Source organism: Pan paniscus, chromosome X (genome assembly GCF_029289425.2).
Source record: "Pan paniscus chromosome X, NHGRI_mPanPan1-v2.0_pri, whole genome shotgun sequence".
NCBI lineage: Eukaryota > Metazoa > Chordata > Mammalia > Primates > Hominidae > Pan > Pan paniscus.
The window spans coordinates 52526056-52549900 of NC_073272.2; the positions used below are offsets into that span (position 1 = coordinate 52526056).

Consider the following 23845-nt stretch of genomic DNA (forward strand, 5'->3'; position numbering starts at 1 on the left):
TTCTATTAATCATCTCCATGACTCTCAACACCTCCAACCTCCTTGGCTGTCTTTGTTAACTTGCGTATCATTATGACAACGTGAACCCTTGGCTTCTGGTGGTTAAGAGCTGCCACATCACTATTGTTTCAGAGTCTTATATTCCCAAATCCTGCAACAAGCCAAGATCTTCAGCAGCATCTCCTATACTCAGTTTCTACATATAGTACAAAAGAGGAGAGTCACTGTTGAACTTCTTAGAGATTCTAGTATCTCCTTTAGCAGTGCATTCTTTATGGCTTCAGTAAATGGTGTGTCCTCTGGTCTTTTGCATGGAATGAATGTACTCGTCTGGAGGGGCTTCTGTTCACACATAGTTTATCAACTGCAGCATGTACATATCCCTGACTCATTTAATCCCTTCCAGCACAATATACCACAACAATTCTTGCATTTCAATCTCACTTAGCATGGGCTATTACATTTTCAATGCTCCTATGAGTCATCTTGCACTGGTCTCCCTCCTGCTTACTATGCTGTAATCACACTTAGAAGCATTGCTATTTGTTTTGACTCCAATAGTCCCAGCTCCTTCCTCACTCAAAGCCTTCCAAAGAGTTATTCTCTCAGTCTGAGGGACACCTCCCAACTTCTCCCACTGTTCCTTGCCTGGCTAATTCATGTTCACCCTTCCAATTTCAACTTAATCACCACTGACTCGAACAAGCTCCCCCCACCGCAACCCCCGATCTGATCTCCCCTACAGTAGGTCAAGACCTTGTGATATTCTCCCATAGCTTTCTGTATTTTCATTGTGTATGTGAATCCCAATTTTACTTACTGAGACTAACTTAATGCCTGCTTTGCCAGCTAAACTGAAAGCTCCATGAGGGTAGAGATCCTGTCTACTTGTTTACTTCTGTGTCTTCAAGCTTTCTCTTCCTAAAATATATTTTCCTGCATTCTTGACTAAAAGTCTCTGTAGTTTTCTAGACTTCTAATCCTGGTTCTTACGCTCATGTGATTCGCTCTGGGCTTTCTTCCATTCTGTGCTATAGTTGCCTAAAGAAAACAGTAATTATTATTAACAACACAATAAAAATTATCACCAACAGTGATGTAACATCCAAACTAAAAATTCCATTCCCTCCACAGAAAAATGACCAACAAGATAGTTGCTTGTTTCATCTTTGTATCATCCACAGAGCTTGGAAAAGAACATTGAAAAAATTGATTCTTAAATAAATATATGTTGCGTGATTGAGTCCTGAATCTGAGGATGGGGTAAAAAATGTCATTCTTTCTAAATAAAAATATTAATCAAAAAAAAAAAAAGATAGTTGCAAAACTCCCAGTGGTCCAGTGTCACCTTGCTCTGAGTCTATTCCAATGAATACTCAATCAAATCTTCTGTATGTCAGCCTCTTTTCCAATTTAAGCAAAAACAGGAAACACCAGAAATTACCCAGAGCCATTCTGTTAATATTCCTCAAAAAGTACTGTTGTAACTTATATGCACACAACCAAATGGAGAAAACATCATTTGCCCAACTGCCCAATTTTACATTCTGTGATGCCCATACCCACAAAGTGCATGAAATTTTACTATGATAATAATATCAAACAACAAAAATAACACATTAACAAGAGCAAGTAAGTAAATCTCTTACAAGGGAATAAATCTTGTTAGAATTATTTCCATATAATACTATATTTTCACCATTTTTTCTTATTTAAACTTTCCATTGGTTTTAAACATGTTAACCCCAAAATACAAACACTCAGTTGTTCTGTGAAAAGTCACACCTAATTGCAGTTTCATTCTCACTTAAATTGAGCAGCTTCCTTACTGTGGCATTTTGGTAGCTCTGCCCAGGTGCTTAGTTTTTCTCTCTCCTGGAGGATCCTTTCTTGGAAACTGAGAAATTCCCAGGAGAAATGAGATCCCAGGTGTTTGTAAATACCAGGAGATAAGGTACCTCTGCTGGTCTGCAGCCATCCTGAATCCAGCACTGTTCCATCTTCCACCCTCCCACTCTTTCACCTAAGATGGCACAATTAGTGGTGAGTGACGAATCATTCCAACTCTCATCCTGAAATGTTACAGGGGTCAGGAGAACTTTTGCTCTTTGTGGGTAATAATAGAAAGGATTACTTAATAAAGCATGGAACCTAAAACAGTATGTCAAGTTCCATCATATGCCAATTATCTCGCAAACTGAAAGTTGTCATTTCTGCAAAATACACACTCAGAAACACACACTTAAAATAATATGTCCAATATTTAGCCACTTACCTCTATCTTAATGAAGACCCAGTTTCTAAGAGCATTTTGTATTAAAACAGTCGTGATGTTTCTTTATCATGCCAACAGACATACGACAATCATGAAAAACCATGGACGTACTTCTGTGGTTTTGAATTATTTAAAGTCCCATGAAGGAGCAGTCAAAGAAATGGATGACGAAGCCGTATTTCACAGCAATTTATCACTATATATTCACACTTAAATATTCATCTCTCCCCAGTATGGACACAGCTACACATTTAAAATCTCTTGTAATTTACTCAACAGGGGCTCACCCATCCAGTCAACACAATATTTTTGTTTTTGTTTTTCTTTGCCTAAGAAAAAGCCAACCTTTGCTGAGCTTTCTGGTTAACAGGTAAAAACCACAAGGCACATTCTATGATACATTATAGTCATCTGCTGTGGTCCTGCTTCCCACATCAGCCAGAGATGCTCTGGAGTAAAGAGACCAAGATTTCACCCTCTTGCATCCTCAGCACCTAGGACAGGTTCTGGACTAATGTACCTATTTCCTCTGCCTGTCTTTAAGGCAAGGGTTCCTCAAGCATGGTCCCCTGGCCAGTAGCACTGGCGTTCTGATGAACGTTCAAGTGTGAAAACCAGCACTTTCAGGAATAGACACCAAATCCCAAGACAATGAAAAATACATATAATAAAGACTCTGATTTACCTACATGTTAGTGATATTGCTGTAGCTTGTGCATTGCAGGAATATTCTGTATCAATTAAGGTAAGCGTAATCATAAGGGGCTACCAAATACTCTGAACAAATGGAGCATATAGTATACTCATGGATTGCAAGTGTCATTATTGCTAAAATACAAATTATCCTGATATTAGTCTACAATTGTAACATAATCTCATCCAAAACTGACACATTTTTGTGGAATTTGACAACAGCTTCTAAAAGTGATAAAGAAATTCAAAGCATAAAGTGTAGGCAAAGCAATATTTAAGAAGATGAACAAAGCTAGAGAACACACACTACCAGATGTCATAAACTTTCCAGGGATATCATGATTGAGAGTGCATGGTATTGGTATAAAGAGGCACACAACCTCATTAATCCCCAGGGCAATAGAAGTTGAAGTAGCCCCTGACACCACCAGAATGCTGGCACATAACATGTGTTGGGGAGAATGAGAAGCAACCTGAAGAATCATACATTGCTGGTGGGAGGGAAAGTTTGTAAAAGCACTTATGAAAACTGTTGTGCAGGATCTACTAAAACTGAGTATATATGTGAACTGTGACTGAGCTTTTCCAATCTAGAAGGAGGAGATGGGGTAGTGGAGAAGAGTCTGTCTGATTCCAGCCCAGAATAACAAATTGCACAGTAGAAGATGGGGATTTCAAATTGTCCCAGTGAGAGAGGATTACCCTCAAACACTTAAAACACATCCTTGCCACCCGGGTTTTTGGAAGAATCAGTACACAATGTCACAGGGAGAAACTGCTATGAAAGGCTGTAGTCTGACAACCAGCTCAAGAAGGGAAAAACCCTTGCTAAGAGAAAGGGCCTCATGGGGTTGTACATAAAAACTGCCGTTATCCTCTTTCCTGGATCACCTAAAAAGCAGCCACTTGGCCCAACAGAGACCACCCTTCAGTCCTTCACAGCATTGGAAAGCCCCTCCTAGAACAAAGTCCTCACCTCAGCCGCTCATGTGTCCCAGCCCTCGCTGCCCAGAAACACGTGCTCTCTCTCCTCTGAGTGCCGACTCAGAGTCAAGTGGAAGATATCACACAAAATCTTCTCCATGAAATACCACTCCAACCTCAGCATCCTGGAGACGTGGAAATCACTGCCTTAGTTCTCATCATAGACTCCAGAGATTCCAGATGAGGTGATTTAGAGTGCAGGGGGCTTGTGGATGCTCCTGAGCACCAAGCCTGTCCTTTGCATGACATCACAGCTTGTATATCCTCATTTATGAGAACTGCAGAAAACAGATGGCCTGTCTAGTCCTGTCTCATGCACAGGTTTCTTTCTCGTTGCTGCCACCTTGTGAACTACTTCACCTGTTACTCTCCACTGGCCCTTATCCAGCCTAGACGGAAAGAACTGTTGTGCATGTGTTTCAGCTGCTTAGGAAGGGGCCTGAGTCGTCTTTGTACCTGAGGTCCTTGCACAGTGCCTGGTGCACAGCATAAGTGATTGGGGAGTAACTGGAGGATGCAGCATGCACCCATCATTTACAGGGTCATCATAGTGGGAATAGAGAGAGTGCTGTGAACAGCAGTTATGCATCGTTATTCTCTGGCCATTTAAGCAGGAACACTAATTCCTTCCACTTCAGCTTGCATGCTGAATGATAACTGAGCTCTTTAAATTTAGAGGGTCCTATCACCAGGCTTCATGCTGATTTGTGAAAAAACTGCTAAGGTCCCTCTGCCCTTTCTCCCTCTGGGTTCAATCCAAAGTACACAATATTAAAAACAACTTGAGATTGTACATGATATCAGGGAGGCAAAAACATGAAAGTAAGAGGCACCAAGCCCCCTACTCATGTGGATAGCCTGACTCATAAAGGAATAAAATCCACCTACCAGGAAGATCCTAACCTGAGAATGGTTTCGAAGCTAGGAAAGCATATGTATTGAGACAAAGAACCCCTTGTGTTGTAAGATGCTGAGAAGCTTCCAGGTAAGGGCAGTAACAAGGATCCCTTTCCTAGAGGACAGTCTGGAGCTGGGCCAGGAAGGAGGGTGGAGACATGGCTTTGGGAAGAGTGGAAAGCCAGGGCCTGTGAACAGTCCCGAGCAGAATGGGGAAATGCAGGGAATGCCAGGGGGTCCGCAACCTGCCTGTTGAGAGCAGGAGAGATGAGTGAACTAGTGCAGAGTGTGTACCTGTGTGTACATAGGAAGCAATGGTTAAGGATAGATAAGTTGCAAAACAAGAAAAATGATTGTGAGATATAATTGGGTTTTGGGGGAAAGGTACAAGTTGTTGACAGTGCTTGAAAGCCAAGCACAAAATTGCAGTCTGTGCAGACAGATGCCTGTGTAGAAACACGATGGGGAGGCCTGCATCTGAGGAAGGCTCTGCTGACAGAGGACATTGCAAGGAGTTTATAAGGAAGCCCTAGGATTGTGGGGGTGAGTGTCCAAGCTCACTATGCTGAGAAGGAAGAAGAGGTGCTGAGTGGGCCAGAGCCTAGGCTCACAGCCCCCTGCTCAATTACAGCTCCTCTGCCATCCTAGTCTTCATGGACTGGGGATTATGCAGACCAAAATGATTGCTACCCTTTCTTAAAGAAATTATTCAGGTGGATAAAAGAATTATGCCAATAAAATATCTGGAAACAACAGCTTACTAGTTTTATGTAAGAGTACTGGACTCAAAGGACCATGGACCAAGTTCACCCATGGGCTGTCTCGTGCAGATGGCGTGAGAGCATTTAAGGTACTTAAAGAGTGATGGCAGAAAGCAGTGGAGTAGTTTAGGGAATGGAAGTGGGTACTTTCGGCCTTGGGCAAAAGGGGCCAGGTGGGGGTCCAGGAAGGGGGACTTGTCTTCAGACAACCAATGATAGAGCAGACATAATAGGATATGTAGGACATGAAACTTCAGTGTGTATGGTGGGGATAAGGTTGAGGGAAAACAGGGGATAACAAGTGCTGTTTGGGTACAGATAGGGGGCAGCACGGGGACACTGGGTGGCCCACAGCTATAGAAGGGTGAATATTAAAAGAGTAGAAGTATGACTCTCTAATTAGCTTTCTGATTTGGTATTTGGGCAATCTTACTACCTTAACTGTAGCAACTTGAATACTAATGTGGCTAGAGCATTAGACAATAAGTTGTCTCTGAGCATATCAGGGTGGCCAAGTTACTGGGGCTATGATGGTCTTGTGTCAATTCCAGGGTTCATATTGAAGATGGAGAATCCAGTGGCATTCTGAATTTAACATTAAATTCTGACATCATGAAATAGACAGTAAACATATAAACACACTAATCATTAATCATTAGTGATATGGAAAGACATTATCATCAATTCATCATAAGAAAAGATACTAATCATTGATTCATTAATCATTATGGAACTGTGAAATAAAACTACAATGTGAAACCATTACACAAACACCAGAATGGCTAAAATGACATCAAAGAGAAACACCTTGCATTATAGAAAATGTAGAGCAGCCAGGACTTTCTCACAAAGCTAGTCAAAGTAGAAGTTGGTACAACCACGTGAGAAAACCTTTCCCCTGTAGCTATTAAAAACTGAGCAAGTGCATATCCTATGACTCAGTAGTTCAACTCCTAGTTATATACCCAACAGCAATGAGGGTGTATGTTCAGGAAAGGACATGTAAAGGGGTATTCATAGCAGCATTATTCATAATGGTCATAAACTGGCAATAACCCAATTGTCCAACAACAGTGGAGTGGGTAAATAAACCACCTCACAGTGACACTGAACAATGACACTGAACAACATGTGCTGCTCTCCTTGTCAAACAAATTGCCTAAGACTTTTCTATGTTTTGTCAACTTTCCATGATTAAATTTGTATTGCTTTAAAACAATGCTGAAAGAAAAACTAAAGGAAAAAAGCCATATAAACCCCATATTAATCATTTCTACTGAAACGAAGTGTCTGTGGCTCCAGACAAGGCCGTTTGAACATTTGATCTTTTCCAAGCCACACTGTTCAGTCAATCCGATTGTCTTATGTCAAAGCACCTGACCTTCAGAGCTCCCCTCACAGGGTTCAGGTAATCCCCTTGTGCCTCTTCCATCTTCCACAGATGTTTCAAGTTCGTTCACTAGACAAGATGTGGGCTAGAAGTCTCTAATTAGACATTCCTCTTTCTGAACACATCTTCCTCTCCCACCAGCCTGCCTAGAGAACTGCTCTTACAACCTCACCTGTTCTTCATCCACACAGGAACTTCCATCTGTCCTGTTGTCCTTCACATGAGCGAATGGCACAAGCAGGTTGGGCCCTGAGTGTTCAGAATGACTTGCTGTAAGGATTCTGGTAGTCTGAGATTGCCTTGAGGTTAACCTTGGGCTGCCTGGGGCACTCCTGTGTTCTCTGTTCCTCCCACTAGGTCAGGCTTACAGCTGACCTCTAAGACATTAATCCCTCACAACACACACACTGCTTAATGCTATTCACTGTCTTGTGATGTCTTGGGCCACCTGTGGAAGTGAGGAAGCTCTGTCCTTCTGAGGGAGTGGTAGGAGAGCTACCTCAGCATCCCTGAGTGGGTTCAGGAGACTAGCTGATCCTAAGCTTGTAAAAGTGCCAGGTAATACCAACATGACAGGAATGCAGTCCTCAAGGCACTTGCTGACTTTATCCCTCCTGCTCATCCCTTCTTCACCCTTCTGCCCATATCCCACTGCCCAAGTTGTTTTGCAAATCCTGCTTTTGGGAGTGGGCAATGTGTGGCATGGGTCAAGACCCACTCTATGAGGACTATGAACTGAGAGAAGGCAGAAACAAACTTTCCTTGCTGATGTCAGCTGTTCTCTGAAAATGGATGAAGGGTGTGAATAGGAACAAATTCCAGGGAGGAGAGAGTGAGAACAACTGTCCCCTGAAAGGTTGTTATCCTCCAGTATCTGGAAATCTTCCTTTACCTGGGAAATGAACAGGGCTTTTATTTTTTATTTTTATTTTAATTTTTTTTTGAGACAGGGTCTCTCTCTGTCCCCCCGCCTGGAATGCAGTGGCATGATCATGACTCACTGCAGCCTCAACCTCCCAGGCTCAAGCAATCCTCCCACCTCTCAGCCTCCCAAGTACCTGGGACTACAGGCGTGCAGCACCACACCTGGCTAATTTTTGTACTTTTTGTGGAGAAGACATTCTGCTATGTCTCCCAGGCTATGAACAGGGCTTAGAGTGTGGCATCAGAGGTGGATATATACACTGGAAGTCCCTTGCCCTGAAACATGGAAAACATGCAAACCAGGAGTCATACCATAACCTGAATTGCTCCTTGCACTGAAGGCAGTCCTCCATTCTTTGCCCCACATCCCCAACATGACCATTACTTTTGCACAGCATATCGAGTGGCTGTTGAACTGGTTTTATTCCTTCCAGTTGCCTGCAGCAGTTTCTAAAATTGCTTTCATTTTCAAAGAAATACAAATACAACTATCTTTTGACCCAACAGTTCCATTACTGAGGATATACCCAAAGGAAAATGAATCATTCTACCAAAAAACAAAAAAAACAAAAAAGCACACATGCACCCGTATGTTCATTGCAGTGCTATTCACAACAGCAAAGACATGAAATCAACCTAAATGCCCACCAATTGTGGACTGGATTAAGAAAATATGCTACATATACACCATGGAATAAGACACAGCCATAAAAAAGAATGAGATCGTGTCCTTTGCAGGAACATGGATGCAGCTGGAGGCCATTCCCCTGAACAAACCAGTGCAGGAACAGGAAACCAATTATCACATGTTTTCACTTACAAGTGGGAGCTTAACATTGGGTGTACATGAACATTAATGGAAACAGTAGACACTGGGGACTATAAGAATGGGGAGGGTGGGAGAGGGGCAAGGGTGAAAAAACTACCCATTGGGAACTATCCTCACTACCTGGGTGACAAGTTCAATCATATCCAAAACCTTAGCAGCACACAATATAGCTGTGTAACAAACCTCCATGAGTACCCCCAAATATAAAATAAGTTGAAAGAAAAACAACAAAAAATGCTTTTATTGCTAAATGTGTTCACCCTGCCTCAAATTTCATTTCATTTTGCTCTGATTTTCATATAACTCTCTTTCTTCACTCTTTTATTTTTTTTTTTTTGAGACTCGCTCAGGCTGGAGTGCAGTGGCTCGATCTCGGCTCACTGCAACCTCCGCCTCCTGGCTTCACGCCATTCTTCTGCCTCAGCCTCCCGAGTAGCTGGGACTACAGGCACCCGCCACCATGCCTGGCTAAGTTTTTGTATTTTTAGTAGAGACGGGGTTTCACCGTGTTAGCCAGGATGGTCTCGATCTCCTGACCTCGTGATCTGCCCACCTTGGCCTCCCACAGTGCTGGGATTACAGGCGTGAGCCACCGTGCCCAGCCCTCTTTCTTCACCTTTCTTAAGTGGTTTATCGCTGACGGACTCTACAAAATTGTTCTTCACCCCAGAATTCTGACATCTATAAATGTTTGAGTGAAGTACTCAAGAAGCTGTTAGGCTGGGTTACCACATTTCCATAGGTACGGCCAGTAAGGAGGCCTTGAGTCCAAATGGATTTGGACACTTTATTATGCATTACATGGCAGGCCACATGAGCTTCATGTTTACATCAGTTACTGTGGTTCCCCAAGTCCTACCTAGTGGTCTGTGACACAGCTGAGGAATTCTGAGCTTAGGAATTTCCCAGTCTTATAAGGGCACAGCTAACATACCTGATCCAATGTTGCCATGGAAGAAGCCATTATCATTATTATTCTAGTTAGAAAACAAATCTGCCCTCTGACCGAGAGAGAGACATTAGCTATATCTCCTTGCAATGTCTCTGGGTTGGGCAGGAAACTCAAGCATTATTACACTGGAATGTAAGCAAATATGCTTCCTGACCTGGAACAACTTTGCAAATATCCTCAAACAGAGCTGTAAATGTCATTTGTTGAGAAGATGTGCAGAAACACCAGGCCCATGCCTTTGGGTGGAGAAGGGAATGCCACTTGGATCAATGAAAAAAAGGTCATTTTGAAAATTCAACATTCAATCTTAATGAAATTTCTCATTAATAATTATCAGGCAAGCAACCTAGATGCCTGATATCACCACTTCAGTCAAGACTTTACTGCACATTCTATCAAATTATCTAAGACAAAAACAAAAAGAATAGATACGAATAATGAATAGAAGAGCAGAATTTTATCACCATTTTCAGAAAATTTCATCATCCACCAAGAGGAGTAAAATGTAGGAGAATCAATGGAAAAATATCAAAAGTAAAATAGAAGAGTTTATTGAGTGGGAATTACATCAAATAAATATACAAAAGTTTACAGTTTTCTACATGCAGCCTATCACAAATTAGAATATAGTAAGAGTGCATTCTAAACAGTAATTATAAATAATAATATATCTAGAAATAAACTTAGGAAAAATGGTTCCATTGTTAAACAAAAGAAAATGAAAAACTTTAATGAAGGTCATGAAAATTCTGAACACATGAATATGTCATATTCTAATAAAACCTGCATGAGATATGAGAAAATGTTTAGGATTATAATTGAACTTAAAGGTGAACTGGATAAATACACAGCAATGTAACAGCTGTAAAACCAAGATTGGATTGAAGAAAAGCAGATAATGAACAGGGAATTGGTTTAAGTGATAGCAAAGTTAATGCAACAGTTAAGCAGTATGGTTCTGGATTAGGAACTGATAAATTGATTAATGGAAAAGGATAGCAGGTCCAGAAATCAAACTCTGTATACATGAAAATGTCACACACACACACACACATGCTATAGGGGAAGGGAAAGGAAAAGAGACAGAACAAGTCTGACTGCATTCTGAAGAAGCAGCAGAACTCATTCCTGCAGAAAACTTTCTTACCTTCAGAACAAATGAGGCTCTATAGAGCTCCGTCACCACCAGCCCTGCTGTCAGCCCTGGAAGATCCCAGGAAGGGGAGGCCAACTGACTCTGGCAGTGCATCCTCACTCCTCCTCAGGAGACTGGGAGGTAAGGGTGTTGGTTTTCGGAGCAGAAGCCTCAGATCAGCAATGGATCCCAGGCCCTGATTGCAGCCAAGGGGTTGACCACAGCATGAGGACCCATGTTGTACTAAAGCCAGATAGAGTGGGCCCTGGAGTCTGGCTGGCCCCTGCTGTCATCCCCTGGAGACCCCAGGCAGGATGAGATTCCTTAACTTCCCCATCAGAGGTCTCCTGGAGGTGAGAGCCATGGTCTGAGGGGTCAGGCCTCAGATTAGTAGAAAAGAGAAAGTCTATTCTATTCCAGGAATCACGGTGAGGACCCCGAGTGAGTATTCAGGGGATCAGTCGCTCTGGAGCAGAGAGGATGCCAGAGTCCCACCCCTGCTGTCGGCTCTGGAAGGCCTGGGAAGGGCTAACAAGATGAAATGTTTCCTTGCTTCCCTGCAGGTGTCTCAGGATGGTGAGGCCTTGGGTAAGTGGTGGTGGAGGACTCAGTTCAGCAGAAGGGAGGCCACCCATTCCCTGCCAGGTATCAAGGCACAGACCCTGGATGAAGATGAAAGGCACAACCCACCCCAGAACAGAGGGGGTCCCACAAAATCTGACTTCTGTGGTCAGCCATGCAAGGCCCCCAGTAGGGCTATCTCACTGAGGCCTCCACTGGCTTTCTCCTAAAGAGGCTCTCTGTGTGGCTCAGACTGGATCTAAGGGGTTGGCCTCAAGTGAGCAGAAAGAGGAGACCCAGGTCCTCCTAGAAGTCTAGCTGAGGAGTCTGAGGGAGGATGGAGGAGACCAAGCAAACCAGAAGGTGCAGAGACCCTCACCTGTGCTATCTGCTCTCAGAGGCCCAGGGTAGAGGTTACTGGAAGACAGGCATGATCACTTCCTCCTCGGTGTTTTCTCTGTGGTGGGGCCTGACAGCAAAGGCATCAGGTCAACAGAGGAAGGAATCTCAGATCCTACCAGGAGTCAAGGTGGAGACCTGCAAAGTTCAGCAGCCCCTAAGACCACCCTCACATCTGACACCAACTGCAAATTTGGGTGTCCCCAAGCCCCACCTCAGGTTTGATAATGTGCTAGAAGGACTCACAGAACTCACAGAAAGCTGGCATACTCATGGTTATGGATTATTACAGTGAAAGGATACAGATTAAAATCAGCCAGGAGAAGAGGCACACAGGGCAGAGCCCAGGGAGTTCCAGGCACAGAGCTTCCAGCGTTCCTCTCTGTGTTGAGTCCCAGACAGCACTAACTTCTAGGTATGACAGTACACATGGAGTGTTGCTAACTCCAGAAGCTCACCTGAGCCTTTGTGCCCATTGTTTTTATTGAGACTGAGTCAGGTCGACGTGGTTGACCACCCACACAACTAACTTCGAGCATTAGCACCTCTGGAGGCCAAGCGAATACCATGTGACCCAAGGCTGCCATCATAAGTCATTTTCAGCATAGCCTATCCAGTACGGCCCAAGGTTTCCAGATAAACATGGACACGATGATCAGACAAGACATCCCAAGGGCTTAGAGACTGTCTCCCAGGAGCCACGGCCAGACCTCTCTCTGGGCAAGGATTTTTCTCTAGGCATTTCCTTGGACAATGTAATCTTTTACCACAAGGTACAATAGAAGAACTAAGGGGGCCTCCCATGCCTGACCAAAGGGATCTCTGCACAACTCCAGACCTGCCCTCAGTCTCAGAGACCCTGGCAGGGCTGTTTAGCTAAGAACCCTGTCGCTTCTTCTTCTAGACTCTCATAGAGTTGAGGGCTTGACTTGAAGGGGTTGATCCTAGGTCAGCAGATTGGATGGAGCTAAGGCCCTCCCTTAAGTTGAGGTAAGAACCCTTATTGAGAATTGAGGAGACCACCACCTCAGATTCGAAGAGAACCAGCACAGTCTGGCCCCTGCTGTTCACTCTGGGAGTCCCCCACCCTCACTCTCTTCTCAGAGATAATAGGAAGTGAGAGCCTTAGTCTGAGGGGACAGTCCTTAGGTTGGCAGATGGCAGGGAGTACAGGCCCTGCCTGGAGTCAAAGTGAAGACCCTGAGCGAGAATGGAGGGCACCACTCACCCCATCACATGGTGGACTCCACAGAGTCCCATCCCTGCTGTAATCCCTGAGCCTTAGCAGCTCCTGGGAATGGCTTCATTGAGCCTGAGGCATCCCTCCACCTCCTTCTTGGGGTCTCGGGTCTCAGGGTATAGGCCAACAATGTATGCAGGGCATTTCTCACTGTGAGCACTTTCAGCGCCCAGGAATAGAGCTCAGGTGTTTCATGGATCCTGCCAAGTACAGTCTCAGTGTCCAGGAGCATGAGGGATTTAGGTAGCCATGACTCATGAGACTGAGGTGCACCCCGGAAGGATAAATTCACCCTAGTCCTCCTGGATATTCCCACCCCTCCACAGGAAGTAGGGAGAGATGGTTTTAAATTCTCTCCTAATTCTACTGCTGGTATTTGGGAGTTTGTGGTTGGAGGATAAACTTGAGCTTTCTCTGTTGAGGGTGGAGAGTGTGGGGGTTTGACGGGGACAGCCTCAGATTGAGCAAGACAGGCCCTTCCAACTGCCAAGGCGATGATCCCTGAATACAGGCTGAATGTGCCACCATCTGATGCTCCTCTCTCAAGGCTGGGAAGCCCAGAGAATGACTGCTTGCTACTGAGGAGCTAGTTCACTCTATCCTCTAGGGTCTCAGGGAACAGAGTGAACAGAAGGACCAAAGCATGGGTCAGTATTCTAAAGCACAAATGGCAGAGACAGCCTTCCTTCAATCCATGGGAGAGATTGCTTGCTGAGGCCCCTCACGTGTCCCTCACTCCATCCTCCTCCTTCCTCCCTGCTCCTCCTCTGGGGCCCCATGTCCTGCCCTCCTGCCCACATTCTTATCAAGGCCCCTGAGCAGAGTCGAGCTTGGGGCTCAGAAGAGTTGAAGCAGAGCCCACAAGAAACACTGCCAGGCCTGAGGTGAGAACCAGGCTCTTGAGGCTGAGGAGGAGGCCTTCTCCCCACTCTCCTGTTATCAGATCACAGGCTGCTAAGGGGAAACTTGCTGGTGGGACACTCAATGCTCCTCCATGTCCTTGGAATCCCCGTTTCACCTCCACTGCCACCTTACTTCCCTCAGGGAACAGCTCAGGTGAGGGAGCAAGCAGCCACGAGGAAAAGCAAGGGCCCCACCCCTTTCTGAGTTCAGGCCCAGGGACCTCTTGAGCAGTAATGTGGCTGAGTTGGAGGTGTTCCTGCTGCTCGAGAACCAGAAGAAGGAACCCACACAAAAGGCAGAAATGCTGAAGCACATCATCCAACAGCAAATGGATCACTTCCCTGAGGTCCTCAGCAAAGCCTCTGAGAGCCTAGAGTACTCTTTGGCCTTGAGTTGAATGAGGCGAACACAGATGCCAGGAAGCAATGTGACATCCTCATCAACAAAGTAGAACTTTCCTCTGCTGAGGGACTGAGTGAGTAAAGACTGGGGCTTGCTCCAAACTGTTATTCTAGACCTAGTTTTCATGGAGGGCAACTTTGCTCCTGAAGAGGACATCTGGAATATGCTGAGAGAGTTGAAGATGCTGAGGGGAAGCACATCATTTCTGAAAGTCCCAGAAAGCTTTTCGTTGAAGATGTTTTGCAGCAACAATATCTGAATTTGAGGCAGATGCCCAACAGGGATCCTATATGCTACAAATTCCTGTGGGGCCCTCATGACCACACTGAACCCAAAACCGTGTACATTTTGGGGTTTGTGGACAAAATTATTCACGTTGACTTCTGGTCCTACAGTTCAGTGTGCAAAGAGGTCCTGAGAGAAAATCAGGACAAAGTCCAAGCCAGGATTTCAGGGAATAGGGGTACTAATGCCATGGAGTGTGCAGGGCTCAGGGCCATTGCCAGTGGTACAACTGGTGCCAGTGCTATGGCCAGCAGGAAACATAAGTCAGGCTGAGGCAGGTAATTCACTCTGTGTTTAAAGTAGGCACTCAAATATGCTGTAGTGAGAAGTAGTGAATAGCTGCATGTGTGAGGGGAACACAAATGGTGTTTCATCGCTGTTCGCTATGGACTGAATTGTGTATCCCCAGCATTTATATGTTGAAGCCCTAACCCCCAATGTGACTTGGAGGTAGAGCCCGGAAGAAGGTAATTAAGGTTAAATGAGGTTGTAAGGGTGGAGCCTTAATTCAATAGGATTATTGCCCTTCTAAAAGGGTAGTAAAATGTCCGGCTGACAAAAGGCCGAGTGGCAATGTCTTCTGGAGTGGGGATCATGTATTCTAGAGGAAAGAGTTTTAGGGACCCTGAATAGGGTTGGGCGAGGAAGGTCTACAGATATCTAAATATAGGAATACATGGAATTCCTTTCGTGTGACATAAAATGTCTGCTATACATAAGATTCTACACTTCTATCTTTAACAGAATTGTGAGGTATGCAAAAGGACTGGGTATATTAGATTTAAATAAGCAAAGCAAAGGTATGTGTCCTGCTTTCATAAGCTAATAACAACTCTGAAAACTTCTAAAGCAATGAGTGTAATGAGCACTATGTGGGGAGTGTAAGCTTTCATCTGGATATAGGCCTGGTCTGGAGTCTCAGGGGAAGCAGTTTCCTGTAGCCGTGGGCTTCTTCTCATCCTGGTGTTGGGGCTCCAGGCATCTTGCATTTGGTATCAGGTATTGGGGCTGAATTCCAGACGTCTGCATGTGCCTTTTGTAGGTGGGATATGTGGATCCAGCAGTCAATGACCTGTAACTTAGCAACACATAGTTGAGTCAGGAGTACCAGGAATGGACCTTTGCTGCGGGGCTTGAGGAAGTTTTTTAGCTGGCGTCTATTCTAGTAAATGAAGTCTCCTAGCTAGAGTTCATGATATCAGAGTTCATCTTTTGATGGACGACCATAGAAGGATTCCACAACCAGTTTATGGCGAGTTGTTAGAGCCTGAATGAGTCCTTGGCAGTAGGTCAGGAGGTCTCCTTGTAACTGAGTAGGGTCAAACATTCCCTCAGTTAAATGCATGGGATGGCCTGCGACAATCTCAAAATGGGAGAGGTGGTGTTTTCCAGAGGGGGTAGACAGCAGGATCAGTAGAGCTAGACGGAAAGCCCTAGGCCACGACAGATTAAGAGTGTTTGTAATCTCAGGCAATGGGCTCTTTATTATTCCATTGATTCATTCTACAAGCCCAGAAGACTGTGGGCGGTAGGTGGATGGAAGTGTTACAGAATAGGCCAGACATCACAAACTCATTCTAATGCTTGGCTAGTAAACTATGTTCCTCAATCACTGTGGAGTTCAGTAGGAACTTCCCAAGTGGGGATAATTCTTTCAAAAAGAATTTTGGCTAATACGGCTATGATTTGTTTGTAAGCAAAGGCCTCTACCCAATGGGAATACATACCTATCATCTCAAGTACATACTTGCACCCAAGTGAGGAGGGGTACTTGGATAAAATCAAGTTGCCAGCTTGCAAAAGGGCCATTTGGCAAGGGGAATTCTTTGGGGGCAGCCTTTGGGAGCTTCCCAGCATTATACAAAGAACAGATTTTGCAACATTTATAGATTTGAGAAGCAACCACTGGGAGAAGACCCCAATTGTACTGTTTTCCCCACTGGATTATTTTGTAAAGGCTCCAATGGGTGAGGTTATGTTTAAAGGTATGAGTGGCCCTTTGTAAATTTTCTGGAAGGACAGGATGAATGTTAAGCCTCTTCCATAACTGAGATTATGATTTGTAGGTATAACCCTGTTTTGCCCATTTTTTCTTTTTTTTTTTTGCCATCTGTGGACATCTTTTGAGACCTTGAGAGTCTGGAGAAAAGTTTTTTGGAAGGTACAAAAAACTTCTGAGAAGAAGCCTCAGGCAGAGTATATCAAGGTTGTGTCATCAAGGAGAAATTAGGGATCCAAGCTCTATGGCAGACCACAAGTCCCCAGAAACCCCTAAGTTACCTTTTAGTATTGGGCAAGGGAAAAGAATATATGCCTTGAAAGCAGGTGAAGTCAGTGTTTACTCTTGATGCCCAAGGAGCTTGATGGAGTCCCAGCAAAAATGTCATTTGTCTTAGAGCCTTGTGTGCCTTAAGGGCTAGCTGGTGAAGTAAGAGGCGAGTGTCAGTGTGGCAAGCCTTTTGAGAGAGGGAGCATGAAAGCAAGTCATCAATATATTGTAATGGAGTCAAGTTATCTGGGAAGGTTATTTCTTTTAGGTCAGCCTGCAGAATCTGGGAAAGGTGGGAAGGGCTTTTGGTGTATCCTTGGGAAAGCACCATCCATGTAAATTGTTAGCCTTTCCAAGCAAAGGCAAAAAGAAACTGACTTTTGGGGCCGACAGGAGGACTGAAGAAGGTGCCGCAGAGATCAATAGTGGAGAAACAGTGAGTGTCAGGAAGAATCGTGGGTAAGAGTGGTTGTGGATTAAGTACAACAGGGTATCAGGGACAGACAATGTTGTGGATAGCTCTAAGATCCTGGATGCATCTCCGTCCCTTCATATTAGGCTTACAGACTGGCAGAACGGATGTGTTACAAGGAGTGGTGTAGAGGACTATGAGTCCGTGGAAAATGAAACCGCTGACTATAGATTCTATATCAGCCTAAGTTTCAGAATTGAGGGGATATTGTTTTAAATTTGGAAGAGGACTGTTAGTGTCTATCTGTATAGAAATAAGTGATGCTGAATGGAACAGGCCAACAACTGCATCCACTTTCACCTAAAGGGTTTCAGGCAGTTGTTTTAGAATTGGGTGTTCAGTGACAACTGCATAGCTAGAAACTAGCAAGGAGAAGATATGAGTGACACTGGAGGCTGAAACCTTGGCTGGGGAGACTTCTAAGACGATATCTCCCCTCTGGGTGAAAGAAATGTGGGCTTGGTGTCTTTGAGAACATCTCTCACTATCAGGTGGATTGGGGCAGAGAGGACAACAGCAAACTGTGTTGGCCGGCAAGGGGCCCTAATTGATAAGAAACTGACTCAGACTTAAAGGCGGTCATAGTTTGGTTAGTGACCCTCACTATTTCAATTGTTTGATTACTCTGAGGGGGGTTTGAAAAGGAGTTGAGGGTAAGCACCAAGAGCAGAGCTCCAGTGTTGACTAGAGCTTGGATCAATTTGCTGTTGATTTTAAGACCACCTTCTCCTACTTAGTTAGGAAAGGAAAAAATCCCCCTAATTTCCCCCAGAGAGTCCTCAGTTTTACCCAACAAAAACTTCTTACAATTTCTCGCGAGTAGGAGGGTTTCCTTGCCTTACTTGGGTATTTCTGAAGCCATTGTTTGTATTTTTCCCAATCTCATTTTATATATTCAGGACCCTTACAGGAAAAGCAAATCATGCCCTTTAAAGTAGACAAGGCTACTGCTTTCTGTCTATTTTGTGGGGCTTGCTGATTTGAGGCTTTGAGTTGTTGAATATGTAAGGCCACAAGTTTAGTAGTCTTTTCCTCATTTCTGCTTTAGCCTCTTTTTCTTTTTGCATGGTTTTTGAGAGGCATTCAGCCAGGGAAGCTATTTCCTGGGGTCTCTTGAAGCTTAGTAGGGATTATATTGTTTAGCTAAAGTACTAAGGGCTTCATTGAGACCTGAAAGGAAAAGTGAATTTTAAAAATTTACTGTATCATCAGTTAGATCTTTGACACCACAGTTCTGTTGGCAAGTTTTTAAAAATCAGTCAAAATAGTCACAAACAGGTTTTCTTTCTGAACGCATCACAGAATAGCCTTCCGGCTATTGGAATGGATTTAATCAATTTAGCGGGAATTTTTCCCACTGTCTTGAAGGCCCTTTCACCAGTAAGATGAAAATCTTCTTGGGGCCTATCTCAGTTACATAATCCAATCTTCAGACCCACTTCACTCACTGCCTGGACTGAGACAAATGTCTCTTTCTATTCAGATCCAGTTTTCTTTTTCTGAAACTGTTCTTCAGATCATCCCTTCATTTCACAACCTTGGCAGATCTAAAGAGCAGAGGTGACCCCAAGCTGGAGCTTCCCACCGTCTTCTCCTGAGCAGATGCAGACCCATCATTCACCACAGGAACACCCCGGGCTGATGCTGTGCTTCTCCTCAGTGTAGCCCACCAGGAGCAGCACAGACCCACCCACCCACCTCTGGTGATTTCAACCCGATAGTGATTAAATACTCCTTTACAAACACAAATTTTGTCATGTCACTCTCCTGACTTAACTTTGCCAATGGTTTCCCACTGGCCTTAGAACAAGGACCACAGTGCTGACCATAGCCCCCTGACACTGAGTGCTCCTGCCTGCTGCCCTCTCCCTTCCAGTCCACCCCAGTTGCCTGCCATCTAGTCTGCTCTCTTGGGGACACAGCAGACTCTAGGGTATCTGGGGGATTGCATACACATTCTTTCAACCCATTCACCCAAAGCCCACTCTTACCACATTTTCTAAGACTTTGTGCAGCTAAATCCTTAAAGGATCATGAAATTTCATATTATGAAAATTTCATAATGTCATTATTCAAAAGACAAAAAAAAAAGTTACTTGGCAAATCATCTGTGAGAATAACCCTCAATTTATAAAGCAAGAAAATAGTAGCTGAATACCGAGTCCATATTTGGGATAATTAGTAGAGAAATGCTGAGTGAAAGCCAAATTGAAAGAAAATTGATCATTAAAATTTCATAAGAATTGAATGGAGAGTATATTACCTTGTTGTATTCTTACCCGTGTCTGTGTATATATGTGAGTGTGTGTGTGTATGTTTACGTGTATATATATATAGACCCGTTGCAAGATATTTTAGGTTTAGACACTGATGTGTACATGATCAGTCAATACAGTTAACTGATAAAATGTCACAGTCCACATCCTGACAATCTATATAAATATTTAAAACAACTTTGTTTATACAATTAACAATTAGTACAGGAAACAGATAATTGTTCAGATGACTTATTAATATTTATGGATATTGAAATGCAGTAAAAAGGTGTGATTATTATATCAAAGCTTTGTTATGGGACTTAGGGCAAGTACACATCCAACACTAAAATTGCAATGCATCTCAATGAACCAAATGACTGCCTCTGTCGCCCCCTGATGGATGGCAAATTCTTGGCCCCATGGACCTTCACTGAAAAACATTAGTTCAGCAGGAAAGTTCCCATAATTCAGAATATCATAAGGAAGGAAAAAAATTTTGCCCCAAAATATATTTCTTTTTTTTTTTGAGACAGAGTCTTGCTCTGTCACCCAGGCTGGAGTGCAGTGGCGCGATCTCAGCTCACTGCAACCTCCTTCTCCCAGGTTCAAGCAATTATCCTGCCTCAGCCTCCTGAGTAGCTGGGACTACAGGCACATGCCACCACGCTTGGCTAATTTTTTGTATTTTTAGTAGAGATGGGGTTTCACTGTGTTAGCCAGTATGGTCTCGATCTCCTGACCTCATGATTCACCTGCCTCGGCCTCCCAAAGTGCTGGGATTACAGGTGTGAGCCACCGCGCCCAGCCCCCAAAATATATTTCTTTGATATAATTGGAGATTATATAAAGACAGCCAGCAAGAAGAAGTAGCCCTGCAAAGCTGTCTTTTGTGGGGGAAACTTGCATGTGTAGAAAATTTGCATGAACTCAGCCAAGCCTTCCCTTGTCTGGACCTAGGAGATAGGAACTAAGATTCTGATGCCTTAATGACTGTAAAGCAACATTTACCATTTATTTACTCTGAGGGCTGCTACCTACCTGTGAGAGTTCTTCTACCTAACAAGACCACCCTTGCTAGCCAGCCTCCTCTTCCCTCCCTCCCATAACCTGTCTTGCCACTATAACCTGTTTTACCACTATCACCTGCTTGTGGCCATTCCCTAAGCCAACGTTTTTGCTGTAATCTCAGGATGGTATATAAGCTTCCTCAGGTCATTGGGTGGTTGGGTCATCATGCTGTGATGTTCCCTGTGTACACATCGGTAAAGTTTCTATGCCTTTGCTGCAATTAATCTGTCATTTGTGAGTTGATTTTTTAGCGAACCTTCCGAGGGCAAAGGGGACACTTTCCCTTGGTTCCTACAGTTTGAGGCTGTGAGCAGGCTCTGCTCTCCTGACCCACAGCCAAGTGAATCCAGGTCCTGATGAGCCGTCAAAAGGGTAAGGATTTCTTACCAGTCAGGCTCCAGGTCTCTGTCTTTCTGTGGAATCTGGTCAAGTGGATGGTAAATATTGTTATTTGTTTCTTTTTCTTCTCCAAAGTCTTGATTAATGGGAGGAAAGGATTTGTTTAACTCGTCTTGTTCTAGTGACTCTGGTATACTTTTTGGTACTTTGTGGTTTGAATATTCATAGTGTTTGGTCCCTTTTCTACCAGAAATAGTCTTTTCCTTTGTCTTTGGGTGTCCTTCTGTCATGAAGAGGAGTATCATTTTAGGTTCTCTCTCATCTTGTTTGATGTCCTTGAAAGCTTGACTTGTGACCAAGTGGAAGGACTCTCTTGGTCTGTGCCATCCAGGCAGCATAATTTTCGAGTCCCATTGGGTGGCCAGTCTCAAAAAGGCTGCAAAACCAAGACATTTTGCTTCGAATATGTCAAGCTCTCAGCCCTCAGGAGAGTTTGTCTTAAAAAGTTCCATTCCTACACGACTTTTGTCATCCTAACCCTTGTTGCCTAGTTAGTGCTGGGAAAGCCGAATCCCAGGCAGGCCTATGCAGTGTCACAGATTAAAAGGTCTGTGAGTGGCACCCTCCCCTACAAATTTTGGGTTGCCAAAGGCAAACACCATCCTCGACAATCTGTGGTAACAAGAGTCCTCTGCTATCTCCTTGATCTCTTTGGCTATTAAGTACACACATGTGTACATGTGAATATTATATGTTGTCTACATATATGTATATGGTCATACATATATTTGCATATTACCTACACATGGTACCACATTAACTCGAATGAGTACTCATAAAATTAAACCTATTCCAGGGAGAATTTTTTGGGGAGGGGGTCTTTGGGTTTGCTTCTCTCCAGGGAACATCTTTTTTTAAACCTGGAATATTACATGCTGGGCTTTCCATGAAGAAGCTATTGGATTGAGTCACTATTGGAATGAGTACAGCATTGGAAATTCAATGACCAGAAGGTGAATCTTTTAAATTAGATTCCTGAAATTTTTTCTTGACCCAGCAATCCCATTACTGGGTATATACCCAAAGGATTATAAATCATTCTACCTTAAAGACCCATGCACATGTATGTTTATTGCAACACTATTTACAATAGCAAAGGCTTGGAACCAACCCAAATGCCCGTCAATGATAGACTGGATAAAGAAAATGTGGCACATATACACCATGGAATACTATGCGGCCATAAAAAAGGATGAGTTCATGCCCTTTGCAGGGACATGGATGAAGCTGGAAACCATCATTCTCAGCAAACTAACACAGGAACAGAAAACCAAACACTGCATGTTCTCACTCATAAGTGGGAGTTGAACAATAAGAACACATGGACACAGGGAGGGGAACATCACAAAACAGGGCCAGTCAGGGGGTGGGGGTCAAGGGGAGGGATAGCATTACGAGAAATAGCTTTGAAGATGATGGGTTGATGGGTTCAGCAAACCACCATGGCACATGTATACCTATGTAACGGACCTGCACGTTCTGCACACGTATCCTAGAACTTAAAGTATAATAAAATAAATAAATAAATAAATAAAAAGACTTTTGAGATCTCTCATTCTAAACAATTGATGGGAAGATCAAATTCAAAGAAAGACATGCAATAGTGTCATGGCCAGCCCTAGAAATTATCTTGACACAATTAAGAGCAAAAATCTAACCTAAACAAATTTAAAATCTTTGTGAGCTCAAACTGCCTGCTTTGGATTCCCTGCAGGATTAATAATGAACGCTGCTCAACCTTGTTGCACAGTAGTTCCAATTCCACACTTTCACAGCCTTCGCTTGGGTTTGATTTCTCCTCAGGAAACCAGTCCCTGTTCGTTTTATATTTGTGTGACTTTTAATTTTGCGGGTACCCACTTACATGTTTGGAGATGCCTTGTGAATCCTTGGTTAAGTCACAGCTTTGGTTAAGGCTTATTGCTTTCACTTGGGAAGGTATCTCTAGAAAAAAAAAAACAGAAATGTCAGCTGTTTATCCCAGCTAAAATCTTTTAACAAGAGATTTTAAAAGTTTTTTTTTAAGAGCTCTATAGTCAAAAGCTGACTTAATTCAAACTGATATTTAGGTTATGTATGTATACATATATATATATATATATATATATATATTGTTTAAGGCTTCTATTCGCTCTGTAAAACCTTCTCAGTCAACTGAATTCCTGTCTTTTTAAACCTCTGCTAACCATATTTGCTCCCTCTGTCTGCTTCTCCTTCTATTCCGTGTGTCCCTCCTTCCCCTTGCAACTTTCAATGCCACAGGAGAGGACCTAAAAACAATTCTAACTGCCTGGGATCCTTTAATTAAAACAGAAAAGGCAACATGAGTTTCTCTTTAGGGGAGGAAGCTTTGATTTTCCTCATGGAACTCCAAGAGTTTTAAGTGGACAGATTCAAGTCTGAAGCTCTACTACTCTCTTTTGCACTAAACTCCTTGATCTCTTTGGCTATTAGGTACATACATGTGTACATGTGAATGTTATATGTTGTGTCTACATATATGTATATGGTCATATGTATATTTGCATATTATTTACACGTGGTACCACATTAACTTGAATGAGTACTCATAAATTAATTAAATAAGACCAAATATTTTTTCAAATTTATGTGACTTGAATAAATCTTTTGGTAAATAAAACTATGTTGTTATTGTTGGTTTAATAAAAATAACTGTCTTCTGGGCTAACAAAAAAATATACATGTACTTAATGGCAAGGTTCTTGCTTTTATGATACTTGCCTAATGT

General features: G+C 43.4%; 1 long non-coding RNA gene across 1 annotated transcript in view; it reads right to left on the reverse strand.

Annotated features, from left to right (window-relative positions):
* Positions 1 to 23845, reverse strand: part of LOC129395388 (uncharacterized) — a 317768-nt gene that overhangs the window by 56679 nt on the left and 237244 nt on the right. Inside the window, exon 3 of the long non-coding RNA XR_008622853.2 lies at positions 22961 to 23040. This is a non-coding gene — a long non-coding RNA (uncharacterized LOC129395388). The remainder of the gene's footprint in view (positions 1 to 22960; positions 23041 to 23845) is intronic.